Source organism: Acomys russatus, chromosome 10, assembly GCF_903995435.1.
Source record: "Acomys russatus chromosome 10, mAcoRus1.1, whole genome shotgun sequence".
NCBI classification, from domain to species: domain Eukaryota; kingdom Metazoa; phylum Chordata; class Mammalia; order Rodentia; family Muridae; genus Acomys; species Acomys russatus.
Genome location: NC_067146.1, coordinates 11916176 through 11934910, shown reverse-complemented (window position 1 = coordinate 11934910; position 18735 = coordinate 11916176).

Genomic DNA, 18735 nt, shown 5'->3' with positions numbered 1-18735 from the left:
TTTGAGACCGAGCAGAACAATTCAGAGGTTGAGAGAGAAGCCAGAACTGAATAAGCCATTTTGGAGAGGAGTTTGAGCTAGAACAGCTGAGTTGAACTAGTCAACCCAGAGCTCAGTAAGGGTGCGCTTATTAAACAGTAAGTCTCAGAGGCTGAAAACATTCCAGGTCTAGGTTAGATGGTATGGGGGCAGGAAACTTCCAGGAGTAGGCCCAGGTTAATCAGGCAAATAAAAGTCACTTCTAAAAAAAAAAAAGTTACTTCTATACAGCTAATTAGAGGTTGGAGGATAAGTAAAGGGAGAGCTGCCCCAAACCAACTGGGTAAGACATAGGTGTGGCTGGAGAAGAAACAAAGTGTGGGCATCTAGGCTGGGACTAGAATAATGAATACAGGACTGGTGAAGCAGGAACTTATCCCTGAAACCAAGGCAATGCTGCAAATGCTAGTCACAGCTGGGTGGGGCCTTCATACCAAGGCCACTGTCACTCTCAGGATGGGACGCCAGGCCAGCGTGGCAGTCTCCTAGCTGGATGGGATAAATGGGGTCTTCTCTGATGATTATGGTCAAAGCCTGTCACCAGGGTCCTGTGCATGCTCAACAAAGGCTCCCCCTAAATTAAATCGTATCATAGGTACACACAACACACACACACACACACACACACACACACACACACACACACAGAACCAGGATCCTGTGCATGCTCAACAAGGGCTCCCCCTAAATTAAATCTTATCATAGGTGTACACACACACACACACACACACACACACACAAACACACACACACACACACACACACACACACACACACACACACACACACACACAAACACACACACACAAGAAAAAATATATGCATAAGGTCAGTGCCTTCCGGTTCCCGGTTCCCACACCCTCTGGGAACAACCCCTTGTGGTAAGGGGTGGGGCCAGTGTAATTGGTAGTGAAATCAGTTTAGTGGTTGCAGCATTTATCAAAAAATAATAGTGGGTACCAGACTGTCACACTCAGGGGAATTCTTGCCATTTCATGGCTCATGTGTTTCTCTACCATGTTAAGGTGAAAACCGAAAGGTCCTGCAGGACAGGAGTTTCCCCTTATTATGCTGCCTCAGCACTTAGTGAGAAAAATCACGGCTCCCTGCACTCCAGATTTGCCACATGCTAGTTATTAGTAAATCTTCACCACGATGTAGGTTGGGCCAACTGTTTAGGTTAGTGAAAAGCGTGAATTAAATAATACTTTAGAAGAACTGCAGGTTTATTATTTGTAAATACAATAAGTAGAAGCAAGCTAACCAACTGTGGCCAATACACAAGGATGGGCTTTGCTTTGGAGAAGAGACTAGAGAAACTTGTAATTGACATTTCAAAGAAGCCTATGAAACAGGCCACCCTTTGTTTAAATCGTGATTACCCTGTTTGTATGTAAAAGATACTTCTATAGAAAGCTTTTCAAAACAACTGGTTCTTTTAAATAGATAATTATTCCCCCGTCTAATCTTGTTTATATTATGCAGAACTTCAGTGAACTCTTTTTCCCCCCACAAAGGTTAACTTCAGCCAGCCTTTCCTCAAACTACCACAGATTCCCAATTAGTGAATTCTAAACAGGGTTTCCCTGCTGCAATATGCCAAGGACTTGTCTGATGTGTTCTTTATTGCACTGAATAATGTCTGACAGGTTTCCAAGCACCAGGCCACCTGGATATTCTCTCTGTCAGGAACATATGTGTGAGGTGCATGGCAGTTAAAAGGAGAAATACAAATGAGTCACAAACCTTCAGAAGTGATGAAGGAAGACAAAAGGACAATATGTTACATTGAGGTAAATATTCAGTCCCAGGCACTTTTTTTGGTGTAAGGATGAACTTACATTTAAATAGCCCTAGACAGGGAAAAAGAAAATTGCACTTTTTATGTAGAGCAGAAGATTGTTAGGGCCTAGAGAAGCTCCTAAGAGGAAGACCGTCTTGTAAATTAATTCTTCTGGTGCTTTTTTTTTGATCAATAAATCCTACCCGCCAAGCTTCCAGCACTGAAGTATTTCCTATTGGAAATTTCTACTCAGTACTCAAAATTCAATGCATGAAATACTTTTAAAAAAGTAATAAAAAGTTTTAATCCCAACAATATGATTTTCCGGTTTTCATTTTTTAACTTCTGAGCTCAGTTTTGCAGGCAAAGCTTAACTGCAGAGCCTGACTATAGGGGCCCGCAGGCTCTAACAGTCTTTGTTTATTAGTGTCCTCTGTCACCTTAACGTTTCATATGTTCAAAATCTTGATTTAGCAGTGAAAACGCCGGGCAGGGAGCCAGCTCTGCTACTAATTAGAATAAATCAAAAGGGGACGAGGGGGAGATAAAAACCAGGTTCCGGTGGGTGGATCTACAGGATTGAGTAGGACTGAGTGGCAGGTCGGGAGAGTGAACTAAGAGACAAAGGCGCTGGAGAAATGTCTGCTTGCCAGGAGCTCTTGCATCTTCTCTGATTGCAGGGAGAGCCAGGGTCGCCCCTGCTGATTGCTTCCCTCTCTTCCATTCTAGCAGATCCTCATTGGCCCATTGTACACTTTCTCTTACTTGAGGTCTTGATTGCGGCTCTCAGCCAGTCATGGCAGTAGCAGTCCCCTTGTTGGTGAGTGGTTCAGGCAGGCAGGGGGTGTCATTTCATTCCGGGGAGAAATTTGCTGGTGAGGGTGTTCTTCAAAGTTTCCTCACTGTAAAAACAGACATGCACGGAGAGGAAATGGCCATTCTCAGTGGATGTCTCAAGTCTTTGGGGGATGGCAACACGTGTTCAGGAAGGCCTGGGTTGGAACGTGACCAAGTGGAAAGATGAAACTAATAGGTCCCAAGCTGCTGAACTGATACAAGTTGGAGCAATACTTTGGATTTCTTTTTGGTTTTGGTTTTGCCTGAAACTTACCGTGCACCTGCTTCTGCCTCCTGCTCTGTACTGGGACCACAGGAGAGTGCCACTGGGCCTGCCACCTACTTTTGGATTGCTTGCAGGCAAGGTAATCTTTTCTTCTTCTTCTTTTTTTTTTTTTCGAGACAGGGTTTCTCTGTGTAGCCTTGGCCATCCTGGACTCACTTTGTAGACCAGGCTGGCCTTGAACTCACAGTGATCTGCCTGCCTCTGCCTCCCGAGTGCTGGGATTAAAGGCGTGCGTTATGAAGTAGCCTTACCTGGCCTGGAGCTCTCTATGTGGACCAGGCTGGCCTCAGACTCATAGAGATCGCCCACCCCTGCCTCCCATGTGCTGAGAGTAAAGGCATGTCCCATCAACATATTTATTTTTTTAAAAAATTGCCCTGGCTGGACATGGTAGTGCTGATGAAAGTTCAAGGCCAGCTTGGTCTACATTTGGAGTTCCAGGCCTGTTAAGGCTGCATAGTGAGACCTTGTTTCAACAAACAACAAAGCCCCTCACCTCCAAAGTATGTCTATGTGTATAGTTGTTTTTGTTTTCTAAAGACAGGGCCTTAGATAGCCTGGATTTACCTCAAAGTTGCCACATAAGCTGTGACCTTGTATATAATGATTCTGACCTTCCAGTCCTCCTGCCTCCACCTCCTCAGTGCAAAGACATATACTACCACACCCAGTCTATAGTGCTGGCACTGGAACCCATGTGTATTAGGAAAGCCCTCTGCCAACAAAGCTAAGTTTTCAACCTCCCAGGATCGTAACGTCTTGTTTTTCCTTTGAGCCTGGTCTACAGTGAGTTCTGTTTCTTGCAATTAAGATCTTCCTCTATGATCTCTAGAGTGAGGCCATGTTTTTGTTTTTTGATTTTTTTTTTTCCGGACAGGATTTCTCTGTGTAGCCTTGGCTGTCCTAGACTCACTATGTAGACCAGGCTGGCCTCGAACTCACAGCAATCCACCTGCCTCTGCCTCCTGAGTGCTGGGACTAAAGGCGTGCGCCACCACCAATGGCTAGAGCAAGGCCTTTAACTTTGGAAGTGCTTTGTAATGCTAAAGGTGGTGAAGACAGAAGTGTATATAAACTGTTGCCTTCTCACTTCCACAGTGGATGGATGCTATGGGTACAGAAGTCCTTTATACCCAAGGACATGGTATTCCAACGTGACTCTATATTGTTCACAATACAAGTCTGAAATGTCAGAGATGAATACCTTCCCCCCCTGCCCCGCCCCCCTGTGTCTCCTGGCTAACCTGTATGCGTGGCCTCTGATGAAACGAGTGATGACACCTTGTTAATGCTAAAGAGAGGGGCTCATAGTTGAGAAAAGGTCTTTGGGGGTGCTTTGGTGTCTCTGGGAGGATGACCTTATTCCTGCCCACTCCCCCCGACTTTGCCTTGACCAGGCATTGGCCATGGTAGAATTTTCTTCCAATTCAAGTCCCTGCCTGAGAAGCTGGACTTAGAGCCAAGACAGATATCAGTCTCCCCGGGAAACTGGACTCAGTAGCTCTTTCATACGCAGGTAGACTAGGAACTCGGGAAGCAAGTTGTTAGGGAGAGAAAGACATAGGAGAGAGAAGAGTGAAGAGTCCCCAGCTCCTTTCTAGGGCCCCTCTGTCACACTCATGGGTGCTATGGCACCTTGTGGACAGAATCACATCCTAGCTTCCTCTTTTCATGTAAGCCAGCTCAAGTGGGTCTCTGCTGCAAGAAACCAAAAGAATCTACGCCCCGGTCGTGTGCTGGAATGTCTGACAGTGCTCGGAGTCCTAACAGCCTGACTGTATATGTAGTACTTTGGTTTTCCTGGTATAGATACCCGTACTGTTGCTGATCCCAAAGCTGCCGATGTGCTGCTGCTGAGTGGGAGGTGAAAAGAGATGAGAATGTTGGCTCCAGGCACATCCCTGAGTAAAATGAATACAACGTGCAAAATGCTTCTCAGCTGCAGGAGAGGTTCAAGGACGCATGCTGATAGCTTCTCGGTTAGGAATTGCGGGATACAAATCTTTTTAATTAGTTTCAAATGCACAGCATCATAGGGCCCAGGGAGTAGAGGCTGTGGGATCAAGCCTCTAAATCATATTGGGGGGGAAAACCCACCTTTTAGTATAATGCTTTCGTGTGTCCTGGGAGGCAAGGGAAGGGTTCATGTTGAGGGCAGAAAAGAAACTAGGAGTGCAACTGGGGATGTGTGGAAGGCAACTGCCGCGAAGGCGGATGCTGAGCCTTGCCAGAAAGGAGCGCGAAGGCGGATGCTGAGCCTTGCCAGAAAGGAGCACGGTGGTAGCTTTCTGCAGGTAAAGAGAGCTACGTGGTACCAGGTCACAGAATACTGAACTAGGTCCTTCAGGCATTCAGCTATCACAGGTAAATTTCCTGCTTTGACTTGCTTTTATATGTGGTGCCTGAAATTGAACCTAGGGCCTTGGGTGTCCTGGATAAGTCTTCTAACCCTCTACTAAGGGCAGGGTCTTGGCTGGTCTGGAACCTGCTATGTATAACAAGTTGACCCCACATTCATGGCTGACTCTTGCTTCTGCCTCTCAAGTGCTGTCAAACATACACCACTGACACCTAGCTTTTTGCTGTGCCTTTTGTCTCATTTTTTTTTTTTTTTTTTTTTTTTTTTTTTTTCAGGAGGAAAGATCAGGGCTGGAGAGATGGCTCGGTGAGCAGGTAAAAAAGCTTGTTGACAAGCTCGACAACCGGAGTTCAGTCCCCAGAACCGACATTGTGGAGAGCGCCAGCTCCCAAAGGATACATGTCAACACACACACACACACACACACACACACACACACACACACACACACGCATACTTATGCACACCAGGGCCAGGATAAGGTAATAACATCATTATTGATGAAGGCAACCAGCAAGAACGAAGTGCTGACAGTAGATCCTGTCCAGATTTTAAAAAAATATTTTATTTGCATTGGTGTTTTGCCTGCATGAATGTCTGTAAGAGTGTCGAGTCCTCTGAAACTGGAATTACAGACAGTTGTGAGCTGCCACATGGGTCCTGGGCATTGAACTCAGGACCTCTGGAAGAGCTGAGCCATCTCTCCATCTTAATCCTGTCTATATTTAATAAGGGGAAGCTGGGAGGCATGGCGGAGAGCTGGTTTTCAGGGCTTCAAAGAGACACTATTCATTTCCTCTGACAGGAAGTCACCTGCCAAGCACTCAAGTGATCTCTTCAGATGCTGACTTCCCCTCTCAGTTGTATGGCAACCTTCCAAGGTTAATTATTCTCTGTAACACCAGTGCACATTTAAAAGAAGCAGATCAGTGCAGTGGTGCACACCGGTAATCCCAGCACTCTGGAAGGCAGAGGCAGGTAGATCTCTGTGAATTAGAGGCCTGTGAGTCCAGGACAGGCAAGGCTACACAGAGAAACCCAGTCTGGAAAAACAAAACAAAACAGAACCCCATGGGCGGTGGTGGTGCACGCCTTTAAGCCCAGCACTTGAGAGGCAGAGGCAGCCGGATCATTGGGAGTTTGAGGCCAGCCTGGTCTACAAAGTGAGTCCAGGACAGCCAAGGCTACACAGAGAAACCCTGTCTCCAAAAAACAAAACAAAATGAAAATAACAAACCAAAGAACAACAACAAAACACATGTATTTGCTGGCTGTAGTGGTGCACACCTTTAATCCAAGTACTTGGGAGGCAGAGGCAGGTGGATTGCTATGAGTTTGAGGTCAGCCTGGTTTACAAAGCGAGTCCAGGACAGCTAAGGCTACACAGAGCAACCCTGTCTCGAAAAACCAAAAAAAGAACAACAACAACAAAAAAACCCAAAACCCAAACAAAACAAAACAAAAACAAAATAACAAAAAAACCAACCAACCAACCAAACAAACAAAAAACCAGAACCCAAACATTCATACTCCATGACCAGTCACTCTATTAGAAACAATTCAGCCATTTGGCTTAGGCAGTAGAAGCAAGGGGACAGGGGACAGCACGCAGAGGTTGCCACCACTGTGGCTTTCAGGCTTGGCCTTCCAGAAGCGAGCCTTTGGCAAGTGAGGCTGCCCTGCAAAGCTGGGAGGCGCTGGAAGGCAGTATCAAAGAGGCTCAGTGTGACTGGCCTGGGCCAGCCAAGCACCTAGAAAACCGTGTATGTGTGCCTCAGGCAAGGGTACTGGAGGACCAGCGACTAAACCACAGGGGTGCCTGTCGCCTGGCCCCTTCGTCCTGAGAAGTTCTTGTTTCTTTGTTTTATGAGACAGGGTTTCTCTGTGTAGCCTTGGTTGTCCCGGACTCCCTTTGTAGACCAGGCTGGCCTGGAACTCACAGAGATCCTCCTGCCTCTGCATCCCGAGTGCTGGGATTAGAGGTGTGCGCCACCATGCCCAGCACATCTTGAGGATTTCAATGATCAAAACATGTTAAAAAACAAAAAACAAAACAACAAACCAAAAACAAAAACAAAACACCCAAAAACATCTTTTCAGATACACAAAAATTAACACAACTAAGGAAATTAAAACATTCCGAGTGCTCATGTTTCCAGGTTCCCGGAATGTGCTTTCTGAAAACGATATGGTTATTATGTTTTTGGATTAGAAACACTGTGTACATTGTCAGATGTTCAAATAATGATTTTGTTAAAGATTTATTTATTTGTGTATTTGTGTATATGAGCACTCTATTTGCATGTATGACTACATGACAGAAGAGAGCATCAGACAGAAGAGGGCATCAGATCTCATTGCAGACAGTTGTGAGCCACCATGTGGTTGCTGAGAATTGAACTCAGGACCTCTGGACAAGCAGCCAGTGTTCTTAACCACTGAGCCATCTCTCCAGGCCAAGAGTTTTGTTAATGGAAAAAGAAAGTTGAACCACCTGAGAAGATTCCTAATGGTTCTATATATATTATTTCTATATGATTAAAAAAAATTAACACACGAAACAATCAGACCTCTTGCTTTGTGAAACCAAGAACCAAATAAATTTAAATAGATGTCTTGATTTTTTCCTCCCCTTCCCCCCCTCCCTTTTTTTTTTTTTTTTCAAGACTGGGTTTCCTCAGTGGGGCGTGGTGGCGTACACCTTTAATCCCAGCACTTGGGAGGCAGAGGCAGGTGGGTTGCTGTGAGTTTGAGGCCAGCTTGGTCTACAAAGCAAGTCTAGGACATCCAGGGCTACACAGAGGAACCCTGTCTCAAAAAACCAAAGAAGAAGAAGAAGAAGAAGAAGAAGAAGAAGAAGAAGAAGAAGAAGAAGAAGAAGAAGAAGAAGAAGAAGAAGAAGAAGAAGAAGAAGAAGAAGAAGAAGAAGAAGAAGAAAGAAGAAGAAGACTGGATTTCTCTGTGTAGCCCTGGCTGTCCTGTCCCAGAACTTGCTCTGTAGACCAGGCTGGCCTCAAATTTACAGAGATCCACCTGCCTCTGCCCCTGGAGTGCTGGAGTGAAAGGCGTACATCACTAATGGACTAGCTTTTTTGTTTTTTTGAAAAAAGGTCTCACAGTGCAGCCTTGGCTGGTCTGGCATTTACTATGTACACCAGGCTGGACTCGAACTCACAGGAATACCTGCTTCTGCCTTCAAAATGCTAGGATAAAATTGTGCCACCACACCTGGCTTCAGGCAAATATTTTGAGATACTTTTTATAATTCAGTCTCCTGGTATTTGCTACCTAACTTGGAACAAAGCATGTTGGGAAGATATATAAATTTTTACCATCTGAATCCACTATCTAAAGTTCAACTCTTGCTCTCTCAATTTGAATGTAAATAGATTTGGATATCCAGGGATAATTGTAAAAACATTTTTTCCCCCCGCCTGTCGTGGTCGCACACGCCTTTAATCTCAGCACTCAGGAGGCAGAGGCAGGTCCATCATTGTGAGTTTAAGGCCAGCCTGGTCTACAAAGTGAGTCCAGGACAGCCAAGGATACACAGAGAAACCCTGTATTGAAAAACAATCCCCTCGACTCACATGAACTCTGGTGCCCCTTATTTGGCCGTGTCCCCTTGATGGGGAGGCCCGATGGCACTCAGAGGAAGGATAGCAGACTACCAAGAAGAAACTTGATACCCTAGCATCATATTCAAGGGGAGGAGGTCCCCATCAGTCACAGTCATAGGGAAGGGGAATGGGGTGAAAGCGGGAGGGAGGGAGGAATGGGAGGATGCACAGGATGGGATAGCAATTGAAATGTAATATGATACGTATCCCTTGGACTAGTGTTTTGATATAAGTGAGTATATACCATTTGTCTTTTTTTGCTTCTGGGTGAACTCACTCATTATGATAATTTCTAGATCAATCCATTTGTCCACAAATTTCAGGAATTCCTCGTTTTTAATAGCTAAGTAGTATTCCATAGTGTAAATGTACCACAGTTTCTTAGTCCATTCTTCTACTGAGGGACATTTAGGCTGTTTCCATGTTCTGGCTATTATGTATAAAGCAGCTATTAACATGGTTGAGCATATGTCCCTGTTGTGTGGTAGGGCAAAGTGGGTCAGAAGAGAGGACATCCTATTGAGACTTTAGGCGACAGTAGCATGGAAGAATGGGGAAATAGTAGGACCCACAGGGTCCTGGAAACCTACAAGAAGAACTTTATGACAGGCAGATCTGGGTCCTGGGGTCCTCCTCAAACTAAGGCACCAGCCAAGGAGAATATAGGCAGTAAGCTTTGAACCCCTACCAAGACCTAGCCGACGAACATGATATTCTCCACCGTTGAGTGGAGAGTGAGATCTGACTCTCACATGAACTCCGGTGCCCCTTTTCTGACCACGTCCCCTGGATGGGGAGGCCTGGCGGCACTCAGAGGAAGGATAGTAAGTTACCAAGAAGAGACTCGATATTCTAAGAGCATATATAGGGGGAGGAGGTCTCCCTCAATCACAGACATAGGGGAGGGGAGAAGGGGGGAAGTGGGAGGGAGGGAAGAATGGGAGGAAACAGGGGAAGGGCTAACAATCGAGATGTAATATGAATAAATTAATAAAACTTAAAAAAAAGAAATGTAATATGAATGATTTTATTTTTTAATAAAAAAAAAACAACCCCCCAATTTTTTTCTCTTACATAAGTTACATCTAACATGTATTATTCAGTAACAGACTTTTTTTTGCATGCCTACATCTATAACATAATTTCTATTCACAATTATCTTTCCTGCCTCTTTTCAATGGTTGCATACTATTATTTCATTGTGCAAGTTGCATGTCTCTTATCCAAAATGTTTGGGACCAGAAATGTTTCAAATTTCAGATTTTCCAAGATTTTGGGATAGTTTTTGCACACCCAACCTACAGACAAGATAAACGTACTGATTTATATACAGAAAAATTAGATGAAATAAAAATAAATATAAAAAAATTAAAAGCTGGGCATTGTGGTACATACCTTTAATTCCAGCACTTATGAGGGAGAGGCAGGAGGATCTCTAAGTTCGAGGCCAAATTGGTCTACAAAGTGAGTCTAGGACAGCCAGAGATGTTACACAGAGAAACCCTGTCTCGAAAAACCAAAATCATCATCATCGTCATCATCATCATCAACAACAACAACAACAACAACAACAACAACAACTCCTAGTTAATTAGAGGAACAAATTGATGTGAAGAGGGAGACAACTGACAACTTTTTGTGTGTTACAGTTTCAATAATGGCTGAATACTTTGAGAATATCACCTTGGGTATAGAACACCTAAATATGAGAAACATACAGAAAGATATTGTTAAGAAGCCCAAGTTCAACCAATGGAGGTTAAGATAGGATTTGCCATTGGGCAGCGTCCCATTTGTGAAAAACAGTCCCAGGCGGATGACTGGTCACTGTTAGTTACTCTCTCTACAGGAATTGCCATGCTGGCCGCTCACACGGTGGCTGTGAGTTTCTGCCTTAGTTTTTGAGAACCGGCCCATTTCCAGGTTCATTTTGGTTGCATAGTATTTCACACGAGGCACTCCATTTAGATCTGGTCTGCTCAGCTGGGGCCTAGCGCAGAAGATCACTCTGAAATAGCAGGCATTAAACTTTGCTTAACGCTAGGACTCAAATGTTGCTTGAAGCTGTGAAAACTTAGTTACCAGAAATAAGGAATTACTAAATAATAGTGTATCAACTCATATATTGGAAAACAACTAGACTCCTTTCCCAATACAATGTAATACCACACTTAAGAACAGTCTATAAACCCAGTGGCGGTGGTGGTGCATGCCTTTAATCCCAGCACTCGGGAGGCAGAGGCAGGTGGATCACTGTGAGTTCGAGGCCAGCCTGGTCTACAAAGTGAGTCGTGGACAGCCAAGGCTACACAGAGAAACCCTGTGTTTGAAAAACAGAAAAAAAAAAAAAAACCAGTCTATAGACATAGAGAGATGGCTCAGCAGTTAGGAGCCACTGGCTGCTCTTCCAGACGACTTGGGTTCAAGTCTTGGCTCCTGCATCTCAGCTCACAACTGTAACTCCAGTTCTTGGGGGTCTGACGGCATAGGCCTGCAGGTGGTGCACACACAGGCCAAACATTCACACATAGAAAATAGATTTATAATGTTTTGTTTACATGTTTATATATTGTTATTGTTATTGTAATTACATTGCATGTGTGTGAGAGAGTATAGGTGCCTGGGTGCCGAGGGACACCTGTGGAGGTCAGAGGACAAGGGTTGGCGATTGTTTCTCTCCTTCCCCTTTCCTTGAGGCAGAGCCTCTCTCATTGTTTGTGCCACACTTCCTCCTCCAGGCCAGCGCCTCACTGAAGAAGCACAGCCACACTTACCACCGGGAGGGATGATTTCTGTACCTGGCTCTTAAAATGTGGGCTCTGGGGATTGGGCTCAGGTTGTCCGTCCTCCCTGGCAAGCACTTTTACCCTCTGAACCATTTGCCAGCTCAACAATACGTTTTTTATATAGATCAAACTGTTATCTTTAGGAGTATTCTGAAGTTCTCAGTTTCCTCTGAAATGTTTTCACTTTTGTTTAAAATAGGTTCTGTCTGTGCAGCTCATTTTGGCCTTGAAGCCATGGTAATGCTCCTGCCTCAGCTTCCTAAGTGCTAGGCTCATAGGCATGTGCTACCACATTCACTCAAAAATTTTTTTCCAGGCAAGGTTTCCCTGTGTAGTCCTGGCCTCACTTTGTAGACCAAGCTGGCCTCGAACTCACAGAGATCTGCCTGTCTCTGCTTCCCGAGTGCTCGGATTACAGGTGTGCACCATTGTACTTAATTAATACAAGTTGAAATTGGAGATGATGATGATGATTATTATTGTTGTTGTTATTGTTATTATTATTATAATGCTTGGGAAGTAACAACCTCCTCTTGTTATAACAGGTAATATTACTGTTTTGTTTATGCTTTAGACTTTTCCATGGAACTGGTTTGATTGATTTTGAGAGAATATTTAGACATCTTTTTCCTCTCTGAACTAATCATGCTCAATAGAAATTTATTGCAAATATGTATGCAATTGTGCACATGTGTGTGAAGGCCAGGTCACTAGGCCCCCCTGGAGGTGCAGTTATAGGATGTTGTGAGTTGTTCAGTGTAGGTGCTGGGAACCAAAATCCCAGCCTCTAGAAGAACAGCAAGTGTCCAGTCAAGGCCAGCTTCTGTACCATGCAAGGTCCAGACCAGCCAGTGCTATTTAAGTTAAACTAAGAGCAATATTTTTACAAAGTAGCCAAGGATGCTGGTTTACAACTGTAAATCCTAGCATTTGGAAGGTTGAGGCAGGAAGACTGCCATGTGGGCTATCCAGTGGGATCCACACCAGCCTGGGATAAAAATAAAGCCTCTTAGTCAAATACAAATAAGCATAAAAAGTTAAAAAAAAATCACTTTCCCAATCACATTCACATTCCAAGTGCTTGGTTGGTCACGTGCGTCTGGTGCCCAGAACACTGACAGTGTAGGTATAGAATGCGTCTTCTGAACATGGCGTCTTGCAGATGGAGAACCAATGAAGAAGGGCGGAAAGTCTTCACACGCTGGTGTGGGTGGCCCTGCTTACCTCCTGCTGAGTTAGCGAAGGTCTTCACACCCTGGCGTGGGTGGCCCTGCTTACCTCCTGCTGAGTTAGAGCAAGTAGTTACTCCACTTTAGAGCCTGAGGCTGGGGTTAATAAATGATTTGTGGAGATAATAAATTAATTCTTTCTTTCTTTTCCTTTTTTTGAACAGAGTTTCCCTGTGTAGCCTTGGCTGTCCTAGACTCACTTTGTAGACCAAGCTGGCCTCGTACTCACAGAACTCGGCCTGCCTCTGCCTCCCTGAGTGCTTGGATTAAAGGTGTGCCACCACCCAGGCTCAGCATTACTCTTTCTTTGTTTCTTTCTTGATTTAATATTTTAAAAAGTGTTTGCATACTGGACTTTTTGCCACTTAGTGGCAAAGGCTTTCTTTGGAATAGGCTAGTGGAGGGTGTAAATCCTGACCTTTCAGGAACGACAGTGGTTGTCTGCAGGTAGCAGAAGGGGGCAGCAGAGAGCTGCCAGGGTGGTAAGCTCTAAGGCGCCCCATAGACTGGGGAGATAGAGAGCATTGGGGTTAACCTAAAGCTGGAGCTCACCACTCAAAAGGAAAGCCAGGCAGGAAGTAAGAAGCTAAGAAGGGAGGGCCCACAGCACTCCCCCCATCCTGGGAGAGTTGCCTTGTAATACTACGTCGGTAAGTCTGGCCTTTTTCTTTTTACCTAAATTATAACAAAAATGAAGAAAGTTAAAGTTATTGTCCACCAACAGGGGAGTTTTGGAAGTTGCCAAATCATTTAGCGCATTTCTTTCTTTCTTTCTTTCTTTCTTTCTTTCTTTTCTTTCTTTCTTTCTTTCTTTCTTTTCTTTCTACCCTCCCCTTGTCTCTCGCACCCCCCCCCTCCGTGACAGGGTTTCTGTGTGTTAGGCCTGGCTGTCCTAGAACTCGCTTTGTAGACCAGGCTGCCCTCAAACTCAGAGATCTGCTTGTCTCTGCCTCGCCGAGTGCCAGGATTAAAGGCATGCACCACCACCACCTAGAGCTTTAGGGCATTTCTTATAGCTATGTTCTCATCATTTTGTGTGTATATATTGTTTCATAAGCTGTTTGAAAATGTTATGTGAACTTTTTTTTTTCTTCTGGTTTTTCCAAGACAGGGTTTCTCTGTGTAGCTTTGGCTGTCCTGGATGTGCTTTGTAGACCAGGCTGGCCTGGAACTCACAGCAATCGGCCTGCCTCTGCCTCCTGAGTGCTGGGATTAAAGGCATGCGCCACCACCGCTTGTCAGTGAACTTCTTTTTATGTCTTAAAAATTCTTGTTACTTTAAACGTTTACATTTTAAAAAATAATGTAATTATGTATGTATGCCTGTATGTGTGTATGTGCACATAATGTTGTGTCCTCAAAAGCCAGAGGTGACAGGAGTTACAGGTGTTGTGAAAAGTCTGGTGTGGATGCTGGGAACTGATTCAGGTCCTTTGCAAGAGTAATCTGAACTCGTTTTGTTTTGTTTTTCTTTGAGACAGGGTCTCTCTGTGTAGCCTTGGCTCCCCTGGACTCATTCTGTAGACCAGGCTGGCCTTGAACTCACAGAGATCTGCCTCTCTGAGTGCTGGGTTTTAAAGGTGTGCTCCCAGCTGTAGTCTGAACTCTTAATCACTTTTGCCCACCAATTCTTAGTACTTTTTACATATTTGCATGTGAGAGCATGTGCTAGGGATTGAACTGTGGATTTCAGGCATGCTCATTACGCGGCCCACCAGGAATCTGTGTTGTGGTCAACCCTCCTCACAGCATTTTTAATGATCACCCTCGATTTGGTTGGTGTGGGGTTGCTTTGCTTTCTTTCTTTTGGTTTTTCAAGACAGGGTTTCTCTGTGTAGCCTTGGTTGTCCTGAACTCGCTTTGTAGACCAGGCTGGCCTTGAACTCACAGCGATCCACCTGCCACTGCCTCCCCAGTGCTGGGATTAAAGGTGTGCACCACCACGCCCAGACATACTTCTCTTTCTTTTCTTTCCTTCAAGAAACCAACCCATGATAGCAACCAAAAACCAAACCAAATCAAACTAACTAACAAGTAGCCCCCACCACCCTCCACAAGGCAACTAAAAACTTCAATAATCTGATTGGCAACACCGCCCCTCCCAAATGGCACCTCATTTTTTTTTTTTGGCACCTCATTTAAAAAAAATAGTATTAAAAAAAAAATGGCTTGGTAGTGTACAATTGTAATTCCAGAACTCAGGAGGTTGGTTAGTAGTTCAAAGTTCTCCTCAGGATCAGGAGTTTGGGCCAGCCTGGACAACATGAAACCATGTCTCAAGAACCAAAACCAAAATAACAAAACCAGCAATTCTTTGATTATTATAAGTTATTATTTTTAGTTCTTTTTTTAAAAAAATGTGTGTATATACGCGTGCATGCATGTGTGTGTTCACCCACACATGTGTGTCAAGGTGCAAATGTGTAGGTCAGAGGATAGTTTTTGGGAGGTGCTCTCTCCTATTGTGGTTCAAGAAATCAAACTCAGTTGGTAAGAATTTTTATCCAAAGCTGGGCGTGGTGGCGCAGGCCTTTAATCCCAGCCCTCAGGAGGCAGAGGCAGGCTGATCACTGTGCGTTCGAGGCCAGCCTGGTCTACACAGTGAGTCTAGGATAGTCAGTGACTCATCTTGCCCCTTACATTTTGTAAGTTGTAAATTTTATTTAATGTTGTAGTATTGGGGATCAAGTCCAGGGATTTGTGAGTGCTGGGCAAATGTTCTACCCTGATCCCCTCAATCTTCTTTAAATGTTTGCTGTGTGCGCATGTGCATCCATTTTCATCATTGTTTATATTGCTCTTTTGTTTTTTTCCCAGGCAGGATCTCCAGTAGACCAGGCTGGCCTTGAACACCTAATCTTCCCTGCTTTAGCCTTTTAAGTGGTGGGATTACAGACATATGCAAGTATGTCTGGCAGGGCTTCACTTTTAAAATAAATTTTCTATTGCAAAATCATTTTTAGAATAACTATACATTTACAGAAAAGTTGCCAAGATGGCAGAGAGGCCTCTGGTATTCTCTTCCTCAGCTTCTGCTAATACTCAGCGTCTTGTCAAAACACAGACGTTCTGAAAAGGTTGAAAGGTTTCTTGTTTTAAAGGTGCTGCAAAGAGTCAAGCAACTCGGGTGGAAAATTTTTGTTTAAAGTTTGCCTGATTGAAACCATAAATTCTGTGTATTTTTCAGTCAAAGCATTGTGTTGTGAAAGAGTGTTGGGAGTTCATTAGCTCTGCTGCAAAACTCACTTTGCTACGAATAAACATGCTTCAACGGACAAAGACGTCCACGTCCGGAGTTTTGATGTGGAAGGCTTTTGGAGTCTGGAAACAGTTCTGAGGGATTTAATTTGTGACTGGGTCTCCTCTGGTTCCAGATAGCATCCCCCTTACCCTGTGGTTAGGCTGTTTCACCTTCTGGGGTTAAAGGGCAAAGCCTTGAGAAGTGTGCCTAGCATCATCTTGGTAGGGAGCAACATGCCATCAGAACCGTTTCGAAAGGGACCTGTCGGGACCTATCATCTTTCTCCTTCTAAATTACAGCTTCCCCAGGGGTTCCTTGATAAAGGCATATTTGGTCAAAGTGGTCTTTTCCTAGAGCTGAGTAGAATTACTTGGGGTAATTGGGCCCTGTGGAGCATCAAAGCTGGGAAGGAGAGCCTGAGGACCGTGCTCCTGGTGCCTGCTCTAGCTCAGACCAGCCCTGGGGCTCTATGTGAGCCCCTGCCTCTGGGCTGTGTATGTGTGTGTTTGTCATTCCTTCATCCCTAAAGCACAGGCTGTCAATGGCCTCTTTCTGGCTGGAGATTTTTTTCAGTGACTCTCAAAAACAGATTTTTATCAGGGATGCTGGCTATACGATGTGTCACACTGATTGCGGTGATGTGGGTCTATACCTACATTAAAACTTATCCAACTGTGTGTTTCAAACACATGCAACTTAGCGTATGCTATCCTGTTTCTAGAATTAGAGAATGGAAAACACGATGCCTTGTGATATGGATCTTTACATGGTCAGACAGAAGCAAAGACCTCTTACCACTTTCTATTAATGCGTCCTTACCCCCTTTCTGGCTTCTTTTATTATTATTTTAATTGCCCCCAGCTCTCTCGACCTTTACCAGCCTCCTTCTCCCTCCTTTCAATCTTCTCTTTCCTCCCCTGCCCTCCCCTCCCCTCCCCTGCCCTCCCTTCCTCTCCCCTCCCCTTCCCTTCCCCTCCCCTCCCCTGCCCTCCACTGCTCTCCCTTCTCTTTGTTCCTGTTCTTTTTCTCTTACAGGGTTTTGCTGTGTAGCCCATACTTATTCCAATTCACAATCCCTCTGCCTCAACCTGTGCCGGGTTATAGGTGTACCACCACGCCCATTCAGCTGCTTATTTGTTGTTTTTATTTATCTATATTCTTCAAGGCACGGTTCCTCTGTGTAATTCTGGCTCTCCTGGAATTCTCTTTGGAGACCCAGGTGGCCTTGATTTTAGAGCTTCACCTGCCTCTGCCTCTGGAGTGCTGGGATTAAAGGTGTGCACCACCACCACCACCTAAAATTTTAATTTATTTACCGGGAGGGTTTGTGTGTCAGGGCATATGTCAGAAGACAATTTTGTGGAGTTGGTTCTTTTCTTCCACCTTTATGTGGGTTCCAGAAATGAAACTTAGGTTGTCCGTCAGGCCTGTCTGACAAGTGTGTTACACAGTGAGCTGTCTCTCCAGGCTCTGTTTTTGTTTTTTATTATTTTCATTTTCTTCATTCAAGTATTCTCCTCAGTGTTCTTTTTCCTTTAGACTTAGGAGTTTACTAAAGCTCCAGGCCTCTCCCCACCAACCTTCCCAGGGAGAGAAGATTTACTGTGTCCCTAACATGCACAGTAGGTAGAATTCATTGGTAGTACAAAAATTCCTTCCCCTACCCCACCAAGACAGGGCTTCTCTGTGTAGCCTTGGCTGTGCTGGATTAGATTTGTAAATTCCTCTTTGAAAGGAAAGATAATTGATTTTTTTTTTTCTCCAGACAGGGACCCAGTTCTAGCTCTCCTAGAACTCATTATGTAAATCAGGCTGGCCTCGAACTCATAGAGATCCGCCTGCCTCTGCCTCCTGAGTGCTGGGATTAAAGACGTGCGCCACCATAACTCCCTGACTTGGCTGTGGGCATGTCTTTCTCCAGCTCCCTCCCCCCCCCCCCCATCCCCGTCTTGGGTTTGCCTAGCACTAGCAGTTCAGAGACTCTCATCTTTCTTTCCCCACATACCCCCTGCCTTGAGACTCAGCTACTCAGCTTGTGGGTCATCCTTCTGCGGTAGCTTTGATGGATGCTCCGAGTACATTCATCGTAAGACAGGGTATATTAGAGTCTTTGCTTCTTGGTTTTTCTCTTCTTTCTGACTCTTTATTCTTTTTCCTTTTTATATTGTATTTCTTTTATGTGCACAGGTTTCAGGCCTGAATGTATATGTGTATATTGTGTATGTGTGCCTGGTGCACAGGAGGCCAGAAGAAGGTGTCTCATCCCCTGGGACTGGGTTTACGGATAGTTGTGAGCTGGCTTCTGGGAATCAAACACACATCTTCTGGAAGAGATGCCAGTGTTCTTACCCGCTAAGCCATCTCTCCAGCTCCTTCTTTCTCAGTCTTACGACAGAAAAATCAGGGGTCAGATGGGTAGTGCAAGTGGTAGAATGCTTTCCGAGCATGCGCAGAGCCCTGGCTTTGGTCTTCATTGCCACAGAGACTGGGCATGTCACAGGTATTTGGTCCTAGCACACAGGAGGTGGAGGCAGGAGGATCAAAAGAGTTCAAGG